Genomic DNA, 25,022 nt, shown 5'->3' on the forward strand with positions numbered 1-25,022 from the left:
GGGATGAGTGAGCGATATGATTGGTTGATGACTAAGAGTGTAGGCTGAGTGAATGGAGTTTTAGACTGAGAGGGGAGAAAAGAACAGTCAGTCAGAAGAAAGCAGGCCAGCTGTGTGCTGCCTGAGTATGTTGAAGTGTTTATGAGGGAAATATAACCTGTGTGGAACCTGAACTGAGAGCCAAACTACAAGTGACGCCTTACACAGGTTGGACACTTGTCAGCTTCCCTCAAGTTTTGATGGGAAATGTAGGCATCTTGGTCTTGCAGCTGTAATGGAGAGCCAAGCTGTAAAACCAGGATGCCTACATTTCCCATCAAAACTTGAGGGAAGCTGACAAGTGTCCAACCTGTGTAAGATGTCACTTGTAGCTTTCAGTCAGGGAAAGAGAGGCCAGCTGTGTGCTGCCTGAGCAGGTTTAATATTTCTGTGAATAGGAGTTAGAGAAAGAGAGGCTAGCTGTGTGCTGCCTGAGTAATTTTAAGAATGTCTGTGAGAGAAATATTGAGTCAGAGAAAGAGGTTAACTGTGTGTGAAGCCTTTGACAAGATTGGTGTGAATGAGTTTATAGGAAGTAACTTTAAGAACCGAGAACGACTTTTATGAAACCAATACGCTTCATGAAAAAATAAAAGTTTATTTTGTTTTTATTATATCCCAGAGTAGCTGTCATTGCTATATCCCATTCCTATCCTCAGGGCCACATAGAACCACGAAACAGCCTGACGCTTAGGCACATTACAAAAAGGAAAACTTAAATAAAATATATTGGAATATAATATTCCTGGTGGCAGCAAACTACCCAGAGGGTGTTAAGGGAAAGATTAAAAGAAAAATCTACCCAAGAGAAAGTGAGGGTCATAACACCCGTGCTCTTAACCGCTACACCAAATTGGCTGTAAGACTAAGGGTGATATGAAAGAGCATGGAGAAAGTAGATAGAAATAATTTTGTTTCCTCCCATAATTCGAGATTTTAACAAGCAAGAATGACAGCAAGAATGACAATGAACAGATTCAAGACAGTAAGCACTTCCTCATACAACACATCTTTATGACCTTCACTGTTACAATAAGTTGTGATAGTTGCTAGGTGAGATGGTGGGATTAAATTCATGGTGATTAATCACAGTGGTTAATTGAATCCTCCATGTTCTGTGGCAGTGTATCTCTGAATAGTGGCTGGTGGGGGGAAACAACTGGGGGTGTCTTTGGCTTTTGCACCTCGCTTGCAGGCCTTCCAGACCCATTCTGAGAAATCAGGATGCTGGGCCAGATAGGCATTTGGTCTGATGCGGCAGGATTCTGCTACTTAATTCTGTTTTTCTGACCTCATTTTCTGATATACTTCCTCTGAACATGGAGGTTCTGTCCAGGAATGGTATATAATGGTTATTGATAGACCTTTCTTCCACACATCTAATACTTTAAAAAAAATTATTATATTCATTAGTGAATGGAAGAAAGTTAATTATTTCACAGTGCACTTATATCATTTTTTTTTTAAATCCTGTCTTCATTTTACTGATAGAGATGTCATACTGATCCGCATGATGCATGCCCAGTTATATGCTCTCTGTGCTCTTAAAAGCAACCTCATCATCTCCAGCATTATGTGGTTTGCAAAGTACTGACATAATGGGTTTGGGCCCATTTTCCGTGCTGTGAGCAGGACTGTACATTTTTGGTGCGAAACAAATTCAAAACAAATTCTGTACCAAGGAGCAGCCCAGATTCTGCGTCAAAGAAGCAAGCGTTCAACGCTTTGCACAGGACTTGAGCAGATCTGCCCGTTCTCAGTTGCTTCAAAGAATCAATCTGCTTCTGCTAATCAAAGGGAGAGGGAAAGAGATGGGCAAGGGACAAAAGCCATGCTCCTAAATCTTGGAAGCTTTGCTCACTCTATCCTCAGAGATGTTTCTGAGATTTCACTAGCAGGCAGGTCTCTTGCCTTCCTCCCTGTTGCATTTTCCCAAGCTAAAATGGTGCTTGGGGGCCCATTTATTTGCCCCTTCAGGGGAGGGTCTTCACACACAAAGATTCAGTGTACCTGGAACCCCCCCCCCGATGTAGCAAATAATGCCCCCTGTATCATTTCAGCTCAGGAAAACATTGCAGGGATGGAAGGCAAGAGTCCCCCTATGTGCCGTGGTCCCGGTTTGAATTGGGTTCCCCACGGCACTTCTAAAAAGGAAGTTGCAGCCACAATATGGTTCTGAGTTTCACTGCAGACTCACATATGTTGTAATGTGTAGTTTGGTCCTAACTAGAGATGGGTATGAACCAGGAAAATGGCAGTTCATTGTAGTTTGTGCTTCATTGCATTTCATAAACCACAAACTGCCATGAACTTGCCGGGTTCGCGAACTGGTTTGTTCAGTTCATTGGTCCATCACTTCCAGGGCTGCAGAAGGTCTGCAGAAAGCCCATCCCCCCATTGCTTAGGTAACAGATTGATCGGTGCCAGGCTGTCTGCAGTGACAAACCAAAAAACGAACCATACCACTCTAAAAATCATAGTGGTTTGTCGTGGTTCATCAGAAATGAGCTCCCACAAACCACTGGTTCGTGAACTGAAAAACCAGCCTGGTTTGTATTTTAGTTTGTGCCCCTCTCTAGTCCTAACTATGGCTAATTGGGATTAATCAAACCAGGTTCTGGAGGATTTTTTTAAAAAACTACATTTAGTCTTAACTACTGTTTGGTGTGATATAAATGTAGACAGCTGGTCTTCATCCTGACTTAATCTAGTTTGTTTTCTGACAATATGCTCCAAGGCTAAGGTTGCCAAGTTGCTGCTATGGGTGGGAGACAAAAGGAAAATTGGAGGGAGTATTACCAGCACTCCAACATGCTTGACATCACTTCCAGTGTGACTGGAAGTGATGTCAGCAAGTTGCCGGTGATGATCTAGCATTCAGTCAAAACTCTATGGTCAAACCAGTGTCTGTTGAGGCAAGCCAAGATTTGAGCAACGGTCCATGAGCAGAAGCCAGTTTCACCAACTAACTAAAATAAACAATGATTTCATAACCGAACCGCTGTGTCTAATTCTTAGGATTGGAACAGTCCCAAGCTTGCAGAGATCTGAGAGGCTCTGTAAAACGGAGCTTACTCGACACACTTCGGGTGGCTTGTAAGTAGAAGTCAGTTATTATGATGAGGGAAACAGCTTGCTCCTTTCTTGTTATTTGAACAGGGATATGCTTTGCTCTTTATTATATTCATTTCAATACTTATTTTCATTTCAACAGTGTCCTTCGCTTTCATAGTTTCAGAGCAGAACCACAAGTGACAAAAGGCACAGATTGGACACTTGTCTGCTTCCCTCAAGTTTTGATGGGAAATGTAGGCAGCTTGGCAGAATGTTGGACAAGTGACCGTTGAAAAGTCCGTTGGACAGCAGTCAGAGAGCGAAGCTGCGAGACCAGGACGCCTACATTTCCCATCAAAACTTGAGGGAAGCTGACAAGTGTCCAATCTGTGCCTTTTGTCACTTGTGGTTCTGCTCTCAGATGGGTTGGTCTGTAGGACAACAGCAAGATTCCAGTAGCACCTTAGAGACCAACTAGATTTCCAGGGTATGAGCTTTAGAGACCCAAAGCTCCCTTAGAGCTAGTTGGTCTTTCGGGTGGTACTGGAATTTTGCTCTTTGTTTTCATGATATTCATGATTATTCCACCACGATTTCTTTCATGATATTCATGATTATTCCACCACGTTTTCACCACTGCATCTGTTCCTAGTTTTAGTGGTTTCCCGCTGAGAACGTTTCAGTGTCCGTTTCCTGTCTGCTGCTTTCTCCTGGCTCTCCTTCCTTCCTTTGAAATGCTTCTGTTACTAGATCTGTTTGTCACGAAGGATGGGAAGGGTCTGTGTCAGTTACATCTCCTGCTCTCTTCATCTCCCATTCCTTCCAACCTCCTCGAACTCGCCAACTGGTCTGTTAGGTGCCAGAGAGTTGAATGAAACACATGGCATGTTGATGTTGTTACCTTTTGACTTTGTTGCCTAACAAACGCTACCAATGGGGATTTTCAGTTTCTTTTAAAATGGGTTTGGAAATAAGCATCCATTTCTGTTCCGGTTACAACAGCGCTTGCTCTGCGTGTGTAGAGACTATCCCTGAATACTTGCATCCTGCCTAGAATTCCTTGTCACCGTGTATGTTGGTAAAACTGGTTCCCTCCCATCTTTCTTTCCATGACATCCCTCAAGTTACAGTTGGTACCATTAAAAACTCAGCGCTCAACTGCCACAGGCACTCACAATAACTATAGCGTTTGCCTTCTCATTATAATCAGAGCTACCCTGGTACTGCTATCTCCGCGGAGTGACAAATGCGGTTTTAATGACACCTCCTCTCCCTGTAAACCATAATTAAGAAAGAAGGAAAGGTACCTGGCAGAGAAATTACCTGCTTTAGGTGGATTTATGGGACAGAGGATATGTGTAAATTAGGGATCAGTTTGTCAGGAACCAGTTATTAGAAGAAACGGGATGCGGCTGTGATATTCCTCGTTCTCCCTGCCTCATAAGGATGTTTTAAAAAAACGTGCCATAAAAAGGGGTAGTTGCCTGGACCTCAGCCAGACTGGCAATCTGCACAGGGTGTTAGGAGCAGGCTTTGGTGTCAAGCTTTGGGTGCACCCACTGGGAGCCCACCACCATAGGATGTACTTTTAAGGCTCTTCAATAGCGCCCCCAACCTTCTAACTGAGGCATCTGCTTCTGTTCAATCGAGGAGTGTCATCTCTATCTGGTACCCAATGCAGAAGTTTTTGCTGGTCATGCCAGGACCCTGATCAAGCTACTTAGTTAGAGTCTTTCTACATGAGATACCTCAGTGTGTGTTCGTCAAGTGCAGGGAGATGCAATGTTAACCGGGAAGCATAGTTTAAAAAGACAGAGACGGCGGAGATCACTCCTCAGAAGGTTTGTTAATTTCACCTTCACCTCCCCAAAGGCTCTGTCAATTTCACCTCTCCAGTCTAAAACTGTGTGGGATCACAACCAGAGGGCAGTGAGGAACGGAAATGGCCTGGAGCTGCCTTCCAGAGCTGGACTTGGAAATGGAGAAATTATAATGGGCTAAAGTTTCCCTGTTAGCATTTCACAGCCCCTTCACACAGCTCCGGTGTATAACAAAGCCTTTGCCCTGCCGTCGGCTCATTCTTTTAAAATTATCCTTCCCGGCTACCATTGCATCTCCCAACATGTGTTCTTCACATGCCAAATGTCTCGTGTAGAGAGACTCTTAGTCTCTGGTATTGGTCAGCCATTTAATGAACAAGTGTCTCATGCTCTATTTGAGGGAGGTGCCTGGGACAATACAGATAACCAATGTCATTCTTGGAGCCCAGGTGTAAGGTCCACACTTACTTTTGATCAATAAGAAATAAACAGCACCATCTGGAACAAACTGAACCTTCTTGTCTTCATGGACTTCCCACAATGGAGATTTGGCTCAGTGGTAGAGCATCGGCTTGGTATGCAGAAGGCCGAAGGTTCTATCCCCGGCATCTCCAATTAAAAGGATTAGGTAGGAGGTGATATGAAAGGCCTGCATCTGACACTTTGGACCACTGGTCTGATCTAGTATAAGGCAGCTCCAAAGAGTTCATTGCAATGGTTTAATATAATTCTGTTTTCCCCAAATCAATAAAAGACTGCTAAGTCGAAGCAACTTTTCAGATTTCTGTCTTCTGTCCCTTGATCTAACAATTCCATTCAGTGGTCTCTTCCTTTAATTGACAGAAGGTTGTGGCTAATTCCTTACAAGGGTAAGCTTGGCTATAGTTTAATACATCTGCCATCAAAAAGCTGATGCACATTTTGTCTCAGAATTCAGCCAAACTGAAAAAAGGGGTTCCATGGTCACTTATAGCTTGTCATTTTTTCAGTCTTTCGTCAAAATACTGTTGAATGTTTCATGTCGAACTCTTAAGACATCAAAGACAGAGATCACAATTTAACAAATATTCAAGAATGCAGCGAGTATTCTACAGGAGGAATGGCAAACAACAGTCTTAAAGAACAAACTAATTTCATTCTAGTGTCTCCTATTGTGAAAGCACACACCGAGAGCGTATTGATTCAGGTCCCCAAAGCAAAGCCCACTGTCTCAGGAAAAATATATTGTGGGTTCAGATAGCCGGTTGTACAACATTGATTTCTGTCCCATTCGGAGTCATTTTGAATGGAACTGGTAAAAAAAAACTTCAGTGTAAGACTCTGGAAAGACTGCCGCATGCTAAAAATAGCAGCTCACTTTGCTGACTTGTCTTGCTTTTTTTTTTCCTGCGGTATTTTCGTATATCATCCTTATTATCCCAGCCCACACATTACCGACCATTTGATCATTCTTTCAAATGAGTTTTGGACAGTACTCTGGAGCTTGCAGCAATTAAGAGGCCACGACGCTAAGCAGTTTGGGAGGGATCGAGCAGGTTCTTAATGGCTGCTTGTAGCAGCAGTTGCTGTAAAAATTGTTTGGACTTCCTCAATGGCGGGCAGTCAATAAGCGGATGCTGGGAGGTACTTGATTCTTGAAAAGGCGATTGTGTACTTATCAATGGCACAGAGATACTCGTGCTGTCATTGAGAAGAGTTGATTCTGCCATTTGTTAGGAGGCTGTCAACAAATCTGGTGGAATGCTGGGAAGCAGCTACTGATAATAATAACAACAATAATAACAACATTCATTTATATACCGCCCTTCAGGATGACTTAACACCCACTCTGAGCAGTTTACAAAGTATGTTACTATTATCCCCACAACAAAACACCCTGTGAGGTGGGTGGGGCTGAGAGAGCTCTGAGAGAGCTGGGACTGACCCAAGGTCAGCTGGCTTCAAGTGGAGGTGTGGGGAATCAAACCCGGTTCTCCAGATTAGAGTCCCGCGCTCTGAACCACTACACCAAACTGACAGAAACTAGTCCCTATAATTAGTAATGCCTTTGTTTGAATTGTCACTTCTGCCAATTGCCACCTTTGTGTGAACACCCTGAACTGTGTGGATCTCAATAAAGTTGCTTCAACTGGAACACCTTTGTGTTAACTGAGGAGAGCTTGAGGGACCTAACTGCCATGGACTGACACTGTGATTTTTAATGTCAGATTATGTTCATTTATTCTTTTGCATGCCCTGACTTTTGCATGCCCTGACAGATTCTCCTTGAACAGCAAGATTTGAATCCAGTAGAACTTTAGAGACAAACAAGATTTCCAGAGTATTACATAGAAGAATTCTGGAATACAATCTTGCACCAAATCTTTTTGTTAACTGGCTACAAAATACCAAAGAAACCTGAGCTGATATTTCTGAATCAATGGGATGATATAGAGATCCCACCAATTCGACGAGACCTCATCAATATCTTCTTAATGGCAGCAAAAAATTTAATTGCTTTAAAATGGAAATCACATACTGGACCGACAGTTACCAGTTGGTATTCTAAAATATGGGACCATTTTTTTATTTGAAAAAATCAATGATGGAATCTATCAAGCTGAAAATTTCCCCAAAACAACAAGTTTTATGGAAAAATGGTTCCCCTTTTTTGAATACATTTCTAAAGAAAATCTATATCCTCCCAATAAAATATACCAAACAATCCTGAATCTATAATCCAAAATATATCAGATCATTCAACTTGAATTTGTCTTTCCATGTTTTACCTTTCTCTGTTATGTAGTTTTTAACAATTTACCCATGTTGTATTTCATATTGTAAACAGTTTTGTTAATAATTGAAATAAAAATATTTTTTAAAAAAAGGTTTCCAGGGTATAAGCTTTTGAGAGCCAACACTCTACCGTCCTAAAACAAAGAAGCGATTTTGCCTTGACACTGAGTTTGTGGTGTCATCGGAAGGCCATTTCTTTGCAAGCCATCCAACCACTGTGCCCTCCCACAGCCATTCTCTATCCTGGGGGCAAGGAAGTCTGAAAACGATGGCCCATCTTGGGTCAGAGGTAATACTATTAAAACAAATTAAAATGAATTTGTATAAATCAAGCCACAAACATGTATGTCCTTTTGAGACATTGAATGCATGACGTCCAGCACAACAAATAGAAGTGTATGAAGAAAAGGACATCTTTCTTGTTTTCCTCTTTCACTCCCTCTCACAATAACGCATCGGAACCAAAGTAGCCTCTGAAAAGAAGCAGGTGTGCCCTCCATATGCAAACCGACTGATTAAGCTGCCTCTATTCACCTATTCAAATTGGCCCCGATAGGTTAATCAGCTACATTTAAAGCTTTAATTGATTAACCTGCCAATGAAACTGATTCCAACTCTCCAACTTAATTAAAATACTAATAATGCTATCTCTCTTTTCAAATCCCTCTTCATAGCTCACCTTTTCCGTGAAGTTCTTGGCACAGTCCCTGATTTCCCCTCCTCTATTGAAACGGAGGCTAATGTAGCCAACACACTTTCTTGTGGGACTTCACACTCACGTGGTGCTTGTTGAAACCAGGCTGTTACCCGTGCAAATCAGCTGTTCAGCATTTCTCAGTAGATTGACATTTCTTTGTTCAAATTGGTTGGACTTCCACAGTCATGCATTGTCTGGTAACTCTGACTGGGTCAAACTGCAGGCCGATCGAAACATAATTTTAGGCGGGTGGCCATGTTGGTCTGCAGTAGAACAGCAGGATTTGGGTCCAGTGGCACCTTAGACACCCACAAGTTTTTCAGGGTTTAAGTTTTTAAGAATCAGAGCCCCCTTCTTCAGATGTGTGAGAAAGGAGTTCTGACTCTCAAAAGCTTACACTCTGAAAATGTTGTGAGTCTCCAGGTATCACTGGGCCCAAATCGTGCTGTTTTACTGCAGACCAACATGGCCACCTACCTAAACCTACAAACAGTAGTGTATTAGAAGAAGGGAGCTTTGACTCTCAAAAGCTTACGTCTGTCTGTCTGTCTGTCTGTTGTTTTCGATTTTTATTCTGCCCTCCTTGCCCGGACAGGCTCAGGGCGGATTACAATCAATAAAAACATTTATAATAGATTTATGCTTTAAAACAGTTTTAAAAAACCCAGACCATAACAACAATATAATAAAATCTTGTTGGTCTCTTAGGTGCAGGGCCAGGGTACCCATTGAGGCCAGGTAGGCGGTAGCCTCAGGGCACAGGGTGCTACAGGGGGCGCTGGAGGAGGCGTGGAGGGCGGGAGCACGCACCACAGAGCTGCAGCCTCCCAGCCCTCCTGCCCCGCATTGCCGCCGCCGCCAGCACACGCCCCCGACCAGGCGCAGCAGCTGTGGGCAGGTGTCTGTGGTGGCGCAGGGCAACTGAGCGGGACAGCTCGGAGGCCACTCGCCCGCCGTCCCAGCCGCCTGGTGCAGTGATCGGGCTGGCGCATGCATGTGACGTCATCATGCAGGCAGGTGCGTGTGCGCGTGCACGTGTGGGGGGGGCGCCCAGCCCACTGGCTGCTGCGGGCGCCGAAAACCCTGGCGCTGCTGCTGCTTAGGTGCCATTGGATTTCAGTCCTGCTGATTGAAACATGACACTGATTGAGGCAAAAGCACTCGCTTTGCACTTGTACACATTTATTTATTTGTTTACAAGATTTTTACCCTGCCTTTCTGCCCCCACACAGCCCCCAGGGTAGCTAACAAATGTAAAACATTCGTATAAAAGTTCATCATACAAGCCATTAAAATCAACACATATATGCACCATTAAAACAATTTAAAAGCAGAATTTAAAATAAATATACACCTCAGTGGGTGCTACCTGTGCCAACTGGCTACATGCACATGGCAAACAAGAGGCCTGTAGTCTGAGTGAGTGGTGAGCTAATGGGTCAATTAAGCTTTGTATGGGAGCAGCTAGGGTTCATCTGGGGTAGGAAATACTTTTTCCAAAATTCACTTTTTTAGATATAGCCACTGATTCCTCTTATTCCTTTCCCCTCTTTTAAGAGGAGAATTTCTTTTATTTCTTTTTCTTGTAAATTCAGTCTTGGTAGTTGTTATATGTTATACAATCCACAGCAGTACTCCAGCAGGAAGATGGGACAGCCTTGGGAAAACATTGCCTGCCTCTGAGCATCTGCAGAATGAAATTTTGAAATTTCAAACCTCCCTTCCTGCAGAGTGAGATTCTGAAATTCTGCAGAACCTTCCTTCATGCAGGGTGAGATTCTGAAAGTTCACAGAACCTCCCTTCCTGCAGAGTGAGATTCTGAAATTCCACAGAACCTCCCTTCCTGCAGAGTGAGATTCTGAAATTCCACAGAACCTCCCTTCCTGCAGAGTGAGATTCCGAAATTCCGCAGAACCTCCCTTCCTGCAGAGTGAGATTCCGAAATTCCACAGAACCTCCCTTCCTGCAGAGTGAGATTCCGAAATTCCGCAGAACCCTCCTTCCTGCAGAGGGAGATTCCGAAATTCCACAGAACCCCCCTTCCTGCAGAGTGAGATTCCGAAATTCCGCAGAACCCTCGTTCCTGCAGAGTGAGATTCCGAAATTCCGCAGAACCCTCCTTCCTGCAGAGTGAGATTCTGAAATTCCACAGATCCTCCCTTCTTGCAGAGTGAGATTCTGAAATACCACAGAACCTCCCTTCCTGCAGAGTGAGATTCCGAAATTCCGCAGAACCTCCCTTCCGGCAGAGTGAGATTCCGAAATTCCGCAGAACCCCCCTTCCTGCAGAGTGAGATTCCGAAATTCCGCAGAACCCTCCTTCCTGCAGAGTGAGATTCCGAAATTCTGCAGAACCTTCCTTCATGCAGAGTGAGATTCCGAAATTCCGCAGAACCCTCGTTCCTGCAGACAGAGATTCCGAAATTCCACAGAACCTCCCTTCCTGCAGAGTGGGATTCCGAAATTCCGCAGAACCCTCGTTCCTGCAGACAGAGATTCTGAAATTCCACAGAACCTCCCTTCCTGCAGAGTGAGATTCTGAAATTCCACAGAACCTCCCTTCCTGCAGAGTGAGATTCCGAAATTCCGCAGAACCTCCCTTCCTGCAGAGTGAGATTCCGAAATTCCACAGAACCTCCCTTCCTGCAGAGTGAGATTCCGAAATTCCGTAGAACCCTCCTTCCTGCAGAGGGAGATTCCGAAATTCCACAGAACCCCCCTTCCTGCAGAGTGAGATTCCGAAATTCCGCAGAACCCTCGTTCCTGCAGAGTGAGATTCCGAAATTCCGCAGAACCCTCCTTCCTGCAGAGTGAGATTCTGAAATTCCACAGATCCTCCCTTCTTGCAGAGTGAGATTCTGAAATTCCACAGAACCTCCCTTCCTGCAGAGTGAGATTCCGAAATTCCGCAGAACCTCCCTTCCGGCAGAGTGAGATTCCGAAATTCCGCAGAACCCCCCTTCCTGCAGAGTGAGATTCCGAAATTCCGCAGAACCCTCCTTCCTGCAGAGTGAGATTCCGAAATTCTGCAGAACCTTCCTTCATGCAGAGTGAGATTCCGAAATTCCGCAGAACCCTCGTTCCTGCAGACAGAGATTCCGAAATTCCACAGAACCTCCCTTCCTGCAGAGTGGGATTCCGAAATTCCGCAGAACCCTCGTTCCTGCAGACAGAGATTCCGAAATTCCGCAGAACCCCCCCTTCCTGCAGAGTGAGATTCTGAAATTCCGCAGAACCTCCCTTCCTGCAGAGTGAGATTCTGAAATTCCACACAACCTCCCTTCCTGCAGAATGAGATTCTGAAATTCTGCAGTACCTCCCTTCCTGCAGAGTGAGATTCTGAAATTCCGCAGAACCTTCCTTCCTGCAGAGTGAGATTCCGAAATGCCGCAGAACCTTCCTTCCTGCAGAGTGAGATTCCGAAATGCCGCAGAACCTTCCTTCCTGCAGAGTGAGATTCCGAAATTCCGCAGAACCTTCCTTCCTGCAGAGTGAGATTCTGAAATTCCGCAGAACCTTCCTTCCTGCAGAGTGAGATTCTGAAATTCCACAGAACCTTCCTTCGTGCAGAGTGAGATTCCGAAATTCCGCAGAACCTCCGTTCCTGCAGAGTGAGATTCCAAAATTCCGCAGAACCTCCCTTCCTACAGAGTGAGATTCTGAAATTCCGCAGAACCTCCCTTCCTGCAGAGTGTAATTCTGAAATTCCGCAGAACCTCCCTTCCTGCAGAGTGAGATTCCGAAAGTTCACAGAACCTTCCTTCCTGCAGAGTGAGATTCCGAAAGTTCACAGAACCTCCCTTCCTGCAGAGTGAGATTCCAAAATTCCGCAGAACCTCCGTTCCTGCAGAGTGAGATTCCAAAATTCCGCAGAACCTCCCTTCCTGCAGAGTGTAATTCTGAAATTCCGCAGAACCTCCCTTCCTGCAGAGTGAGATTCTGAAATTCCACAGAACCTTCCTTCGTGCAGAGTGAGATTCCGAAATTCCGCAGAACCTCCGTTCCTGCAGAGTGAGATTCCAAAATTCCGCAGAACCTCCCTTCCTACAGAGTGAGATTCTGAAATTCCGCAGAACCTCCCTTCCTGCAGAGTGTAATTCTGAAATTCCGCAGAACCTCCCTTCCTGCAGAGTGAGATTCCGAAAGTTCACAGAACCTCCCTTCCTGCAGAGTGAGATTCTGAAATTCCGCAGAACCTTCCTTCCTGCAGAGTGAGATTCTGAAATTCCACAGAACCTTCCTTCGTGCAGAGTGAGATTCCGAAATTCCGCAGAACCTCCGTTCCTGCAGAGTGAGATTCCAAAATTCCGCAGAACCTCCCTTCCTGCAGAGTGAGATTCTGAAATTCCGCAGAACCTCCCTTCCTGCAGAGTGTAATTCTGAAATTCCGCAGAACCTCCCTTCCTGCAGAGTGAGATTCCGAAAGTTCACAGAACCTCCCTTCCTGCAGAGTGAGATTCCGAAAGTTCACAGAACCTCCCTTCCTGCAGAGTGAGATTCCGAAATTCCGCAGAACCTCCCTTCCTGCAGAGTGAGATTCTGAAAGTTCACAGAAGCTCCCTTCCTGCAGAGTGAGATTCCGAAATTCCGCAGAACCCTCCTTCCTGCAGAGTGAGATTCTGAAATTCCGCAGAACCTCCCTTCCTGCAGAGTGAGATTCCGAAATTCCGCAGAACCTCCCTTCCTGCAGAGTGAGATTCCGAAATTCTGCAGAACCTCCCTTCCTGCAGAGTGAGATTCCGAAATTCCGCAGAACCTCCCTTCCTGCAGAGTGAGATTCCGAAATTCCGCAGAACCTCCCTTCCAGCAGAGTGAGATTCTGAAATTCTGCAGAACCTCCCTTCCTGCTCCTCCTCCTCTTCAAATTTTTCTTTGATCAAAGAGGAATTGATTAGAAACTGACTCAAAGTTCCTAAAAAGAAGGAAAGAAAAGATTGTTGGATTTTAGGAAGAAACTGGATAAGGAAGAATTAAGAGAATTTCTCTTAACAACCCTAGTTGCAGCTCAGTTGAAGTGAAATGACATCCCAATCATGAATGCTTTGTCTTTGAAAACAGGTAACTTTGTTTTTCCACTGATCGTAGGTGTTCAGTGCTTTCTTTAGAGTGCATATTGCATTAAAGCAAACAGGGCTGGATCAATGGGGGGCAGGGGGGGTTTGTCTGCCTCTGGAGATGCCAAAGAGGGGGCGCCGGGCACAGCTGCCAGCTGCTGGGAGCACGCTGAAGCTGGCGGCGGCAGTGCGTGGGCAGCTGAGCAGAGTGCTGGGAGTCTGCCTGCGCCATTCGCCTGCCCCAGGACAGGGAGCGTGTGGCAAGCCGGCCGCCCCATCAGCAGGGCAGGCGAATGGTGTGGATGGCCTCACAGCCCTGTGCTCAGCTGCCCATGCTGCCGCCGTCAGCTCTGTGAAGCTCCGTATGCCAGGGTAGCGGGATTGCCACATGGGTGGCACGCTCCGGTCCTGCGTGATGACACTACAGAAGTGATATCATCACGCAGTGACGGGAGCGCACGCATGCTGTGCATGCATGGGGGGGCACAGGCTGGACTTGGGTTGCCCTGGGTGCCAGCAACCTTAGATCCAGCCCTGAAAGCAAACAGAGGAGAAGTCACTAAACATGAAGCCTCTTCACGTTTAGTATTACATTAAAAAAAACGTTCACCTCTGACTTCTTTGAAAGTCAGTGAATGCAATGCCTGGTGGCTTCAATGTGCTTGTTGCATGTTTTCTGAAAAACCCAACCTATTCCAAGAGGACAGCCCTCTACTGGGACCATGAACTTCAAGTGTGCAGATGTTTCTCTCATCCCCCGCCCAACCTAACATTTTGAAGAGAAGATGCACTTAGAGGTCTAGAATAAAAACAGTTATTTACCTCCTGGGAGGCAAATAATAGCTTTCCAGGGATGCACCGCAGCCAGTCTGGATATGCTTGTTTGCATACAGTATCTGATTTATTAGCATTATTGCAGACCTCGGTAGTGAAGTCTTCCTACAAAAGCAAACAACATAAACATTCTCATCTAGTTGCAGATCACTTGTAACTAATATGGGCTTAGTATAATAATTAATAATAGCATCAATAGGTGGAGGGAGGGGAGGAAAACCCCCTGCTATTCCGATATCTCCAACAAAACAACATAGTTGTGAGCGAAATGTTTATCATTTTTGAGACATGGGAAGGAGCTATTGCAAAGGTCAGAAGACATCTCGAAGATGTGAATGGTAGCTATTGACAGTCATGAAGGAAAAATGTGAGTAGGTGCCCCTAAGAAGCTCTGAAGAGCCTTTCTTAGAATGAGCATCTATAGCCCGTCCTCAGCAGTTTTCCAAGATGCCTGTTCAATTTGTCCCCTAATTCTTAATGAGAGCAATGGACAATCAAGCTTGGTCCTATCTATTTAACCCTGCCTGCTGCTACACAACACTTGCCCCAGTTTGTGTTCTTTGGCTACACTAAGTGACTGTGAGATTGTCCTACTCTAGGCTGAGGTCTGCAGGTTGGACTGGCAAGGCAAGGCAAGGCAAGGGTCATGGGCTGGGCTCGCCCAAGCTGATAGTCCAAAGTCCAAGCACTAACACAAAGCCGAGGGGGAGTTCAAGGTTCAAAAGCCAAGTCCAGTCTGCAGTCAGAGCACGAGGTAAATGCCAGGGGTGTGTCCCGAATCCAAAAGCCAGGTCAAGTCCAATCCAAGGTCAGTTACTGAAAGCGTAGGTCTAGATGTAGGTATGAGCAAGGTATGAGCAAGTGGTTGCCAGGTATGAGTGGTTGCCAGGTATGAGCAAGTGGTTGCCAGGTAGGTAACACTTTTCTTCCACACCTGGCAGTTTCTCCAGCCAGGCTTTTACAGCCAGGCGTGGTTTGCAGCCAGCTGCTGGGGCTCCATCCTGAAATGGAGCCCCAGCAGCTGCAAGGGCTCCATCACCGCACAGAGTCCTTGAGGATGGGTGGTATATAAATTGAAATATAAAAAATATAAATAAATGTTACTCATCACTGTTCTCCAGCAGCTGGTGTTGGCTCAGGAGACAAGCATTGCATTGCCTCTCCTGCAGTTCCAATCTCTGCTGTTGTCTGTGGCATTCTTTGGGAGTGGGTGAACCTGGGGGGTGGTGAAAGCCCCTGGCTGGGCTTCACCTGTGGCATTGGACAACCCTGGCTGAGCTTCCCCTGTGGTATTGGGGCCGGAGAGTGCCGGTGCCTCTGCCTCAGCTGCTGGCTGTGAACTCTGATCAGCCAGCAGCTGTTGTTCCTGATCACCAGCTTCCGCTGAGTCAGGGCTAGGGCTGGCTACACAGAGCTCTGCTTCTCCGGAGGAGTCCTGGCTGGTTACACGAGGCTCCTCTCCTCTGGAGGAGTCCTCATTCTCATCGAGTCCAGACTGGGCCACCACAGCAAGGCCAGGCCATGCCAGGCAGGATCCATGCAGTTATAGGTTCCAGCTTGGACACAGGCAAGCAGGACGCTTAGTATGTGGTACCAGCAAAGCCTGGAGCTTAACTGAAAACTATAACTAGTCCTTCTTGGTGAGAGACTGCAAGAAATTAAAGGTACTGTTCTTAATGACAGAGGAGGAAGCTCTAGCAGGGCTAGGAGTCTTCTTGACTTCTTGGGAACAGATTTGGCAGTTGACAAAAAGCCTGTGGAGCTTGTTCTGCATTCTGAGTCTGAAACCAAGGAGGATGGCAGGGTTAACTCACATGGTGAAAGAGATCATGGTCTCTTGGGGTTCTTGTGGATGTCGAAAGGGGCTTCTGGAGGTCTCTTTGAGTTAGGGTTACCACCTACCTGGTTAGGACAAAGGAGCAATGAGGGGAAATGGGGAAGGAAAATGGCATCTAGACTGGGAGCTTGGCAATCAGCTGTGGGGTGGTCATGAGAGGGGCCTTCCCATCGCTCTACAGCTGATTGCCAGCCAGCTGCTGCCAGACAACCAGGCAGTACAATCAGCTGTAAGGCAGTGGGTCCCTCTCTCCTGACCACCCTATATCTGATTGTCGAGCCCCTGCTCTAGCCCTTGAGGATCCCCAGGATGCTACCTTAGGTGCTAAGTGAGAACATTTCCTGTAAACCCGATTTTAAACTACCAAGTCCCAGAAGCTTCTAGTCCGAGGACTGTTTTGGGCGTATGGCTTAATGCTTGCTTTGTGCTGGTTTTAATATTGATCATTGTTGCTGTTGTTTTAATATGTTGGCAATGGTTGTTTTCATGATTTGACGGTATTTTAATGATTTTGATGATGTTGATGATTTGATGGTATTTTTTTATCATTTTATGGTATTGTTTTTACTGTGGAGATGCCTCAAGCAGGTCTTTATAGAGGCAGTGGATCAGTTCTCCAAATAAATACATCAAACTGAAAATGCAATAAAATGTCCAAGAAGGAAAATGTTTTCAAAAGGATGAGGGGGTGCTAGCATCCTGCTCAGCTGTGAAGCTCACGGGGTGATCTTGGGCCAGTCAGATTCTCTGCGCCTCACCTGGCCCAGGGTCATCGTAAGAACTCATGGGGAAATGGAGAATATGGACTCAGAGCTCCTTAAAGGAAGGGTGGGTTAGACATGTGATAAATTGATGCTTATAATGCACTTGGTTATTGGCAGATTCACAGGAGAAGTGATGGGCCCCCGCTAGAACTGTTTCCCTTCATCTTTAGATCAAAAATAGATTGCAACAGTTCTTTTTTAAAATTTTTTTTATTGAAACTGTATAACACAAAAAAATACAATACAATTCATACAGGAATTCATACAATGCTAATTACACATAACAATGAAACAAAACACATCTTATTGAATTACAAGAGGTTATAGCTGGTTAATTTCAGAGAGAGTATACTTACAAAAACCAACATGGATAATCTTAACGTAGTAATACAATACTCAATATTCAATAACTTACACATTTGAAAGCATGTGAAAGAATTTTAGCCCAGGTAATGGACTATTACTTCCAAGGTACTCAAAAAATGGAAACCATTTCGCTATAAAGTTTGTAGTTCTCGGGAAGTGTTCCACTTGATAAACTTTATCATATAATTTTTCCGATATAAAGTGATCCCAAATTTTCGCATACCAGAGAGAATAGATTTCGATTTCCAAAGAGTAGCTATCATGCTCTTTGCAGGCACTAATAATGTGGCTATAAGGTCTTTTCTTAACATGGGAATGTGAGCCTGAATCAGACCATCTGTCCATCAGCATCAATATTGTCCACTCAGATTGGCAGCAGCTCTTCAGAGTCGCAGGCAAAGATCTTTTACATCACCTGTTGCCTGGAGGCCCTGATCTGGATAGCTCAGTAGAGCCCAATTTCATCAGATTTCAGAAGCTAAGAGGGGTCAGCCTTGGTTAGTAATTGGATGGGAGACCTCCACGAAGACCACGTTTTGCTATGCAGAGGCAAGCAATGGCAAACCACCTCTGTACATATCTTGCCTTGAAAACCCTAGCAGGGTTTGCTATTAGTCAGCGATGACTTGACAACACTTTCCACCACCACTGCCTTTCCCCAACTGAAATGGCTCTTCCATTGGAGAAAGACTTAAAACTTTGCTTAGTGGAGTGGTGGGGTATGAACTGATGCCTAAGGAGTAAGCCCTAACTTTATTCCTCATGTGGAGAAATGGCTAAGCAGGTGCTGGCAATGGTTGTTTCCATACCTTGACATGGTCGCAACAGCAAGTCCAAGGTCAGTTGACTGCCAACACTGCTGAGACAGAGAGAAACATCTGGGCATGCTGGCAAAACTACTTCAAAGGGATTCCCTCCTGGCTATGTTTGTGCAGTAATTCTATTTCTTGACAAGGAGATAGGTGTTAAAATTGAGAGGGGCAGAAAGGAGACCAAGAGAGCAACGCATAGGAAGGAAAACCCGACAGGGGATGACCCCTGTCATTTTCTTGTACCAAACCTGCCAGTCAAGGAGTATCATCAAGGAGATGAGTGCAATCTCTTCTCAATTAGGTCGAAGCTACCTCGTGATCCAAACACGCAGATCCTGGAAGCAGCAACCACTCCTACGGCACCATCTGCTCAGATTTTGGTCCACGCTAATGTCCATTGATGGGGTGGAGGAGGTCCAGTTTGGCACCATGACTGGGGCTTGCAGGAGCCCAGCTAACGTTAACAAAATCCCTCCCATTGTCTACCCACTCTTCCTCCAAGAAACTCAAGGCAGTCCATGTCTGTATCAACCCTTCTGGTTCAGCACCTGACCCGAGGTTGCCCAATGAGCTTCTTGGCTGCGTGAGGATTCAGACCCGAGCCTCGCCTGTTCTAGTGCATCACGCCGATCACAGCACCCTATTGGCTTCTGGGCTGGGCAAAGCAAACTGTCTGCCATGTTTTCTGCACCGCCTGATACTGGTACAGATGCTGATTCAACCCGGCTCATGGACTTCACTTCCAGTAAATGTAAAGACTGGTCGCTCCTTGATAATATATCGGCTGCTCCTGAATCAATAGTTGCCACTTAGGTCAATTAATCTTGATACTCACCTCAACAGAATTCGATATCCAGTTACTGGTTTTAAGGGTAATGAAAAGTAAGTATGAAAGGCCTCGCCTTGCACGTGAACTCAGCTGGAACTCGGTGTTTCAGAACTCAAATGCAGTATAAAGCAGGGATTCGGACTTCTCCGCAAGGGTTTGTTAACTGATTAGGTTTTTTACTGGCCTGGCTGTTTGTTTGTTTTTTAAATGCCTTTTCAATATTTAATGGCTTGATACTTAGTGCCCTTTTTAAAAAAGATGGAAGGTAGCAATGATATCTACTCCAATTTTAATTACAATGCTCAATTGCCCTGCATAGTTAGGTGGGCAGGTACTTATCAGCAGTGCAATATGAGAACAAGCCGCAAATCACATGATAACAGATGTCCCTGCATGATGCTGTTGAGCTTATATAAAGCTACTGTACTGAGGTCCCAACTACGAGTCTCTCTACACGAGACAGCTGACATGTGAAGAGCATATGCTGGGAGATGCAACGGTAGCCAAGAAGGGTAATTTAAAAAGACAGAGCCAGCAGCAGGGCAAAGACTTTGCTATACACTGGAGCTGTGTGAAGGGGCTGTAAAATGCCAGAAGGGAAACTTCAGCCCATGATAACCTCTCCAGGTCCAAGCCTGGCTCTGGAAGGCAGCTCCAGCCCATTTTTATTCCTCGTTGCCCTCTGGTTGTGATCCCATGCAGTTTTAGACTGAAGAGTTGAAATTGACACAGCCTTTGGGGAGGCGAAGATGAAATGAATAACCCTTCTGAGGAGTGATCTCCACCGGATCTGTCTTTTTAAATTATGCTTCCTGGCTAACGTTGCGTCTCCCTATGCTTGACAAACATGCACTGAGGTGGCTCGTGTACAGAAACTATCATAGGTTTTTTTTAACAAGTTGGGTCCATTTCCCTGAACCAAAACAACCCTGCCAGGGCATTGTTTGCCTAACTTTGCCCATAGCAATTCCAAACTGGTACAAATAATTCTGCACCAAGTCTATTGTGGCTCAGGAAATGAATCCTTCCTCGCCCACACCACAGTCCTGAGTTGAACGAGGCCCCCACAAGTTTTTTTTTTTTTAAACCCTGCAACTGTTGTGTGGCTGCAAAAAAAATGAGTTGGCTCCAGAAAAATTGGACCTGACTTAGAAAAAAAACGTATTGCTTGCTTGGACCGTTGGACTCTTTTACTCAATCATGTCTTTTCTGACCTGCAGTAGCTCTCCAGGGTCTCTGGCAGAGAAAAGCCTTCCTTAACACCTAGTTCCTGAGACCTTTTGGGAGGCCATTGAGACTGAAACATGGTATAATCAGGAAGTGGGTGATCTCTACTACTGAGCTGTGGTCCCTCCTCACTTTAGAAAGCAGGTGGGAGATCGCGTGATAAAATGCTCACTTAGGGGGGAAAAGTTGCCCTTCACAGATCATGGAGTATTTTAATGTGGGATAAAAATAAAATGTATGAGTTCTCTCTTTCTTTCTCTCTCTCTCACACACACACACATGCATGCGCACGCACACACACACACGGCTAGATCCTGCCACCTCTTTTGCTCAATCTTGACCAATTTCTCTTCTTATTACAGCCCCCAAATCTCCAGGAACATCCCAACCTGGCATTGGCAACTCTTTTCCGGACTGATATTGGGCAGGCCTAGGTTGAGTTCCCCACTTTGCCATGAATCTCAGGACCAAGCTAGAAGTGACGAGTTACACTTGAATGGCAAGTGAACAGATTCACATGCATTCCTCCCTGTTCACTTGCACTCCACTTGCAAGTGGAGTGCAAGTGAACAGGGAGGAATACATGTAATTGAGTGGAGTGCAAGTGGAGTGCAAGTGAACATGGAGGAATACACGTGATCGAGTGGAGTGCAAGTGGACTGCAAGTGAACAGGGAGGAATACATGTGATCGAGTGGAGTGCAAGTGGAGTGCAAGTGAACAGGGAGGAATACATGTGAGTCTGTTCACTTGCCATTCAAGTGTAACTCGTGATCGAGTGTAGTGCAAGTGGAACACAAGTGAACAGGGATGAATACATGTGAGCCCGTTCACTTGCCATTCAAGTATAACTCGTCACTTCTAGCTTGGCCCTCACTGGTGATTTTCGGCCAGTCATCCTTTCTAAGCCTAATCTGTCAAACAGTAGGGTTGCCAATTTGGGATATTCTTGAAGATTTGGGGGAGTGGTGAACCTGGGAGGGATGGGTTGGTTAAGGGAAGGACCTCAGCAGGGTAGGATACCAGAGAGAGAGTCCACCCTCCAAAGCAGCCATTTTCTCCAGGGAAACTGATGTCTGTAGAGTAGAGGTCGGTTGTAATGCTGGGAGATTTCCAGGCCCATCTGCAGGTTGACAACCCTAACACCCTAACACAGAGTTATTGTGAGGATACAATAGAGGAGAATGCTGTATTGTGCTCTGAGCTCTTTGGATGAAGGGTGAGATAAAAATGGAATAAATTGCCATATTAGGGGAAATGTTAGGCCAGAATTTTTCATCCTAACTTCTAGCTTTCTAAGTGCAGAGAGATGTAGATATAGGGAAGCATTCTAGCTTTCTAAGTGCAGAGAGATTTAGATATGGGGAAACATTCAAACATGTATCCTTTTCATTTGCAACATCGGGAGATGATAATGCTTACTTACCTTATGGAATACTTGTATGGAATACAGTGGTAAGAATTTAGATATTTCTAACTGTTTACATACATCACATCTGTATTTGATGCTCTGAATTCTCAGCAGCCAGAGAGCTATTATCATCTGCAATGAATTTATTGTATTAAATTATTATACCTCAACAACAGTGGCTATTTGAGATAATATTTGGAAATGGCAGGGATTGAACCTCAGGTTTTCTGCACTCGGAGCTTGTTCCACAGCTCCTCCGGTGACTATAGACAGCCTCTTCTTCCTTTTTCATAAAGTCACTGCCCCATCAGAATAGCAGCATATGCATCAGGGTAGAACTAGTGCTTCCAAAAGTAGTACAACCATTGTTCTTAAATTTAACTAATTTTTGCTTTTTTTTTGAAGTTTGCACAAATGAATAATAATATATTTGTCTAACATGCATGGGTGAAAAAAGAAAGAAAACTGCCTGTTTAAAAGTCTTTCTTTCTTTCTTTCTTTCTTTCTTTCTTTCTTTCTTTCTTTCTTTCTTTCTTTCTTTCTTTCTTTCTTTCTTTCTTTCTTTCTTTCTTTCTTTCTTTCTTTCTTTCTTTCTTTCTTTCTTTCTGGAAACTGACCAGTTTAATTTACTGGGGGGGGGGTGAGATTCCTATGGAAACCCCCCTTTTCAAAAGGGGGTGAACAATCAGCGGCAAAAAATGAGGCGCCACCATCTAAACTAACTGAAAAGGCCTCTGACAATAGTTTGATTAGTCTCTGGGATTAATTATTCAGAAGTTGCCTTCGTGACTGGAGGGCGCCCGCTGACGGAAATTGGCACAGAGGTTAATTGGTATCCAAAGCCTGCCTCTAGCCAGATGATACTGTTAAGCAGAACTGGTGCTATTTTGGGTAGAACTTAAGCCTTAAAAAAAAATCAAAGATAAGGAGACAGAAGCATGATAAGAAGTCAAAGTTCTCCTGGGGTCAGGACGTCAGAGAGGTGGTTGTCTCACACCAGCTTGCTTTAGAATCCTGGAGAGTTCGATAGACTTGAAAAATGAATTCCCCCATCTTGGCCATTTTAAACCTTATGGATGCTATTTAAACCTGACATGTCATAAATCCAATAGCTACAAAGAGGACAGCATTTGTCCCCCGTCCATTTGTATTTGGCTGCCGGGAAAAGATTTGGAACACCACAAGCAGCCCCCTGCTAAGTTTTTATTAAGGGCGCACATCTCATCCTGTAATTCAGGGGCTCAATTGAGTGGTTCGCAGCATGATTTTCATTATGGCTGTCCACAGAGAGGGGGGGGGGGGCTCTGGCCAGCATCAGTTCCCTGGTAGACTAGGCGGCCGTGTCAGAGCCAGGCCAAAGGAGCAGCTGGCTGTATTTAAGTCCAAACCTAGAGAATGGTTCTGGATCTCCATTCTGTTTCATTTACAGTGCAATCCTAAGAAGAGTTACTCCAGTCTAATCAAAAAGAGTCCAATAGCACCTTTAAGACTAACCAACTTTATTGTAGCATACGCTTTCTAGAATCTGTGATTCTCGAAAGCTTATGCTACAATAAAGTTGGTTAGTCTTAAAGGTGCTACTGGACTCTTTTTGATTTTGCTACTACAGACTAACACGGCTAACTCCTCTGCATCTATGACTCCAGTCTAAGCAGGGGTCATTTTGTAGAAAAAGAGCTGGAGGAACTCACTAGTATAACTCATTAGCATACTTCATTAGCATATGCCATGCCCCTTGCCATCACTGGAAATGTGTCATTAGCATAACTGATTTGCATATGCCACTCCCTCTGACATCACCTATCTGGCTGCTGAAATTGGGCCCCAAATGGCAAAAAGTGGCTGAAAATGGCCAAAAAGGGCCCCAAAATGGTCAGGATAGGGCCACTGCTGAATAGGAGAGTGAGCCACCACCTGTCAGAGGCCCGATCTGGGCCATTTCAGCCCCAATCCAGGCTGAAACAGGCCCCAAATGGCCAAGAGCTAGGTGGGTGGGGCCTAGGGTTGCCAGTTCCAAGTTGGGAAATTCCTGGAGATCTTGGGGGGGGGGGTGAAACTTGGAGAAACCTGGAGAAAATGGGGTTTGGGGAGGGAAAGGACCTTGGCATGGCATAATTCCATAGGATCCACCCCCCAAAGTAGCCATTTTCTTCAGGTGAACTGATCTCTGTGACCTGGAGACCACTTGTAATTCTGGGAGATCTCCAGCCACTACCTGGAAGCTGGCAACCCTAGTGGGGCCACCTGACATGTGACCTCTTTGGGGAACTGCTGGAACTGCGTCCCTACGCGTTCCCCCTCGAAATGAGCCCTGAATCTAACTCTTCTTAGGATTGCACTATTAGTTATCGTGGTATCCTCCACAGATAGTTATTAGACCTATCTTCCGTGGATTTGTCTGATCTGAGACTCAGTGTGGTGTACTGGACTAGGCCCAGAGAGATCTGGGTTCAAATCCCCATTTGCCATGAAACTGACTGGGCGACTGTGGCTATTCATTCCCTCTCAGCCTAACATACCTCACTGGGTTGGTGCAAGGATCCTAGGACTGCCAACCTCCAGGTGGGGCCTTGAGATCTTCTGGAAGTAAAACTGATCTCCAGATGACAGAGATCAGTTCCCCTCGAGAAAATGGCTGTTTTGCAGGGTGGACTCTATAGGATTATATTCTGCTGAGGTCTCTCCCCTTCCCAAACCCCCTCCCCTGGTTCCATCTCCAAATCTCCAGGAATTTCCCAAACCATAACTGGCAACCCTAAATCCCATTTTAAAGCCAACTGAATTAGCCACTGTCATTACTTCCTGTGCCAGCAGATTCCACAGGCCAATAATTCTTACTCATTCAATTACACCTTGGATGAAGAAATAGTCCTTTTGCCTTTCCTGAATTAACTGTGTTCTAATACGATGGAGGAGACAGGAAAAAAAATAGCTCATATAATTCAGCAGAGCAAGGCCTTAACCCTCCTTAAAGTGTAAATATCAACAGTACAAAACAAATCCTACTAATAAACAATATTACAACTGTTATTCCAATAATAACTAAATGAGTCCATTTTTCCCAAACTGAAAAAGTCCATGTCTGTTGGTAAATTTATCCGTTTTAGCAATCACTAGAACTTCCCTTAGTCATACCTTGGCCAAGAGGTCAGTATGAAGTCTGCAGTGTCAAACACATAAAAATCTTATAAGCAACTAGCAAATTCACAATAAAATATTTAGTAGAGAAGAGAAAGCAAACTCTTTAGGGCCAAATTTAGTAGAACGTTCCTTGAATCTATTCTAAGCTAACATAAACCCCGGCAATTTATGAGAACAATATTTTGGGAGCGTAGTTTATGCTGCCACCACCAGACCATAGCATACCAGGCATTTCTGATGTTTGGCTTCATGCAGATCACACACTAGAGGAAAAGATCCCAGTGGAGTGTTGTGGTGAGAGTGTCTGACTAGGATCTGGGAGAACCAGGTTCAAATCCCCACACTGCCGTGGAATTTTGCTG

Source organism: Eublepharis macularius, chromosome 8, assembly GCF_028583425.1.
Source record: "Eublepharis macularius isolate TG4126 chromosome 8, MPM_Emac_v1.0, whole genome shotgun sequence".
In the NCBI taxonomy this organism is placed as follows: Eukaryota; Metazoa; Chordata; class Lepidosauria; order Squamata; family Eublepharidae; genus Eublepharis; species Eublepharis macularius.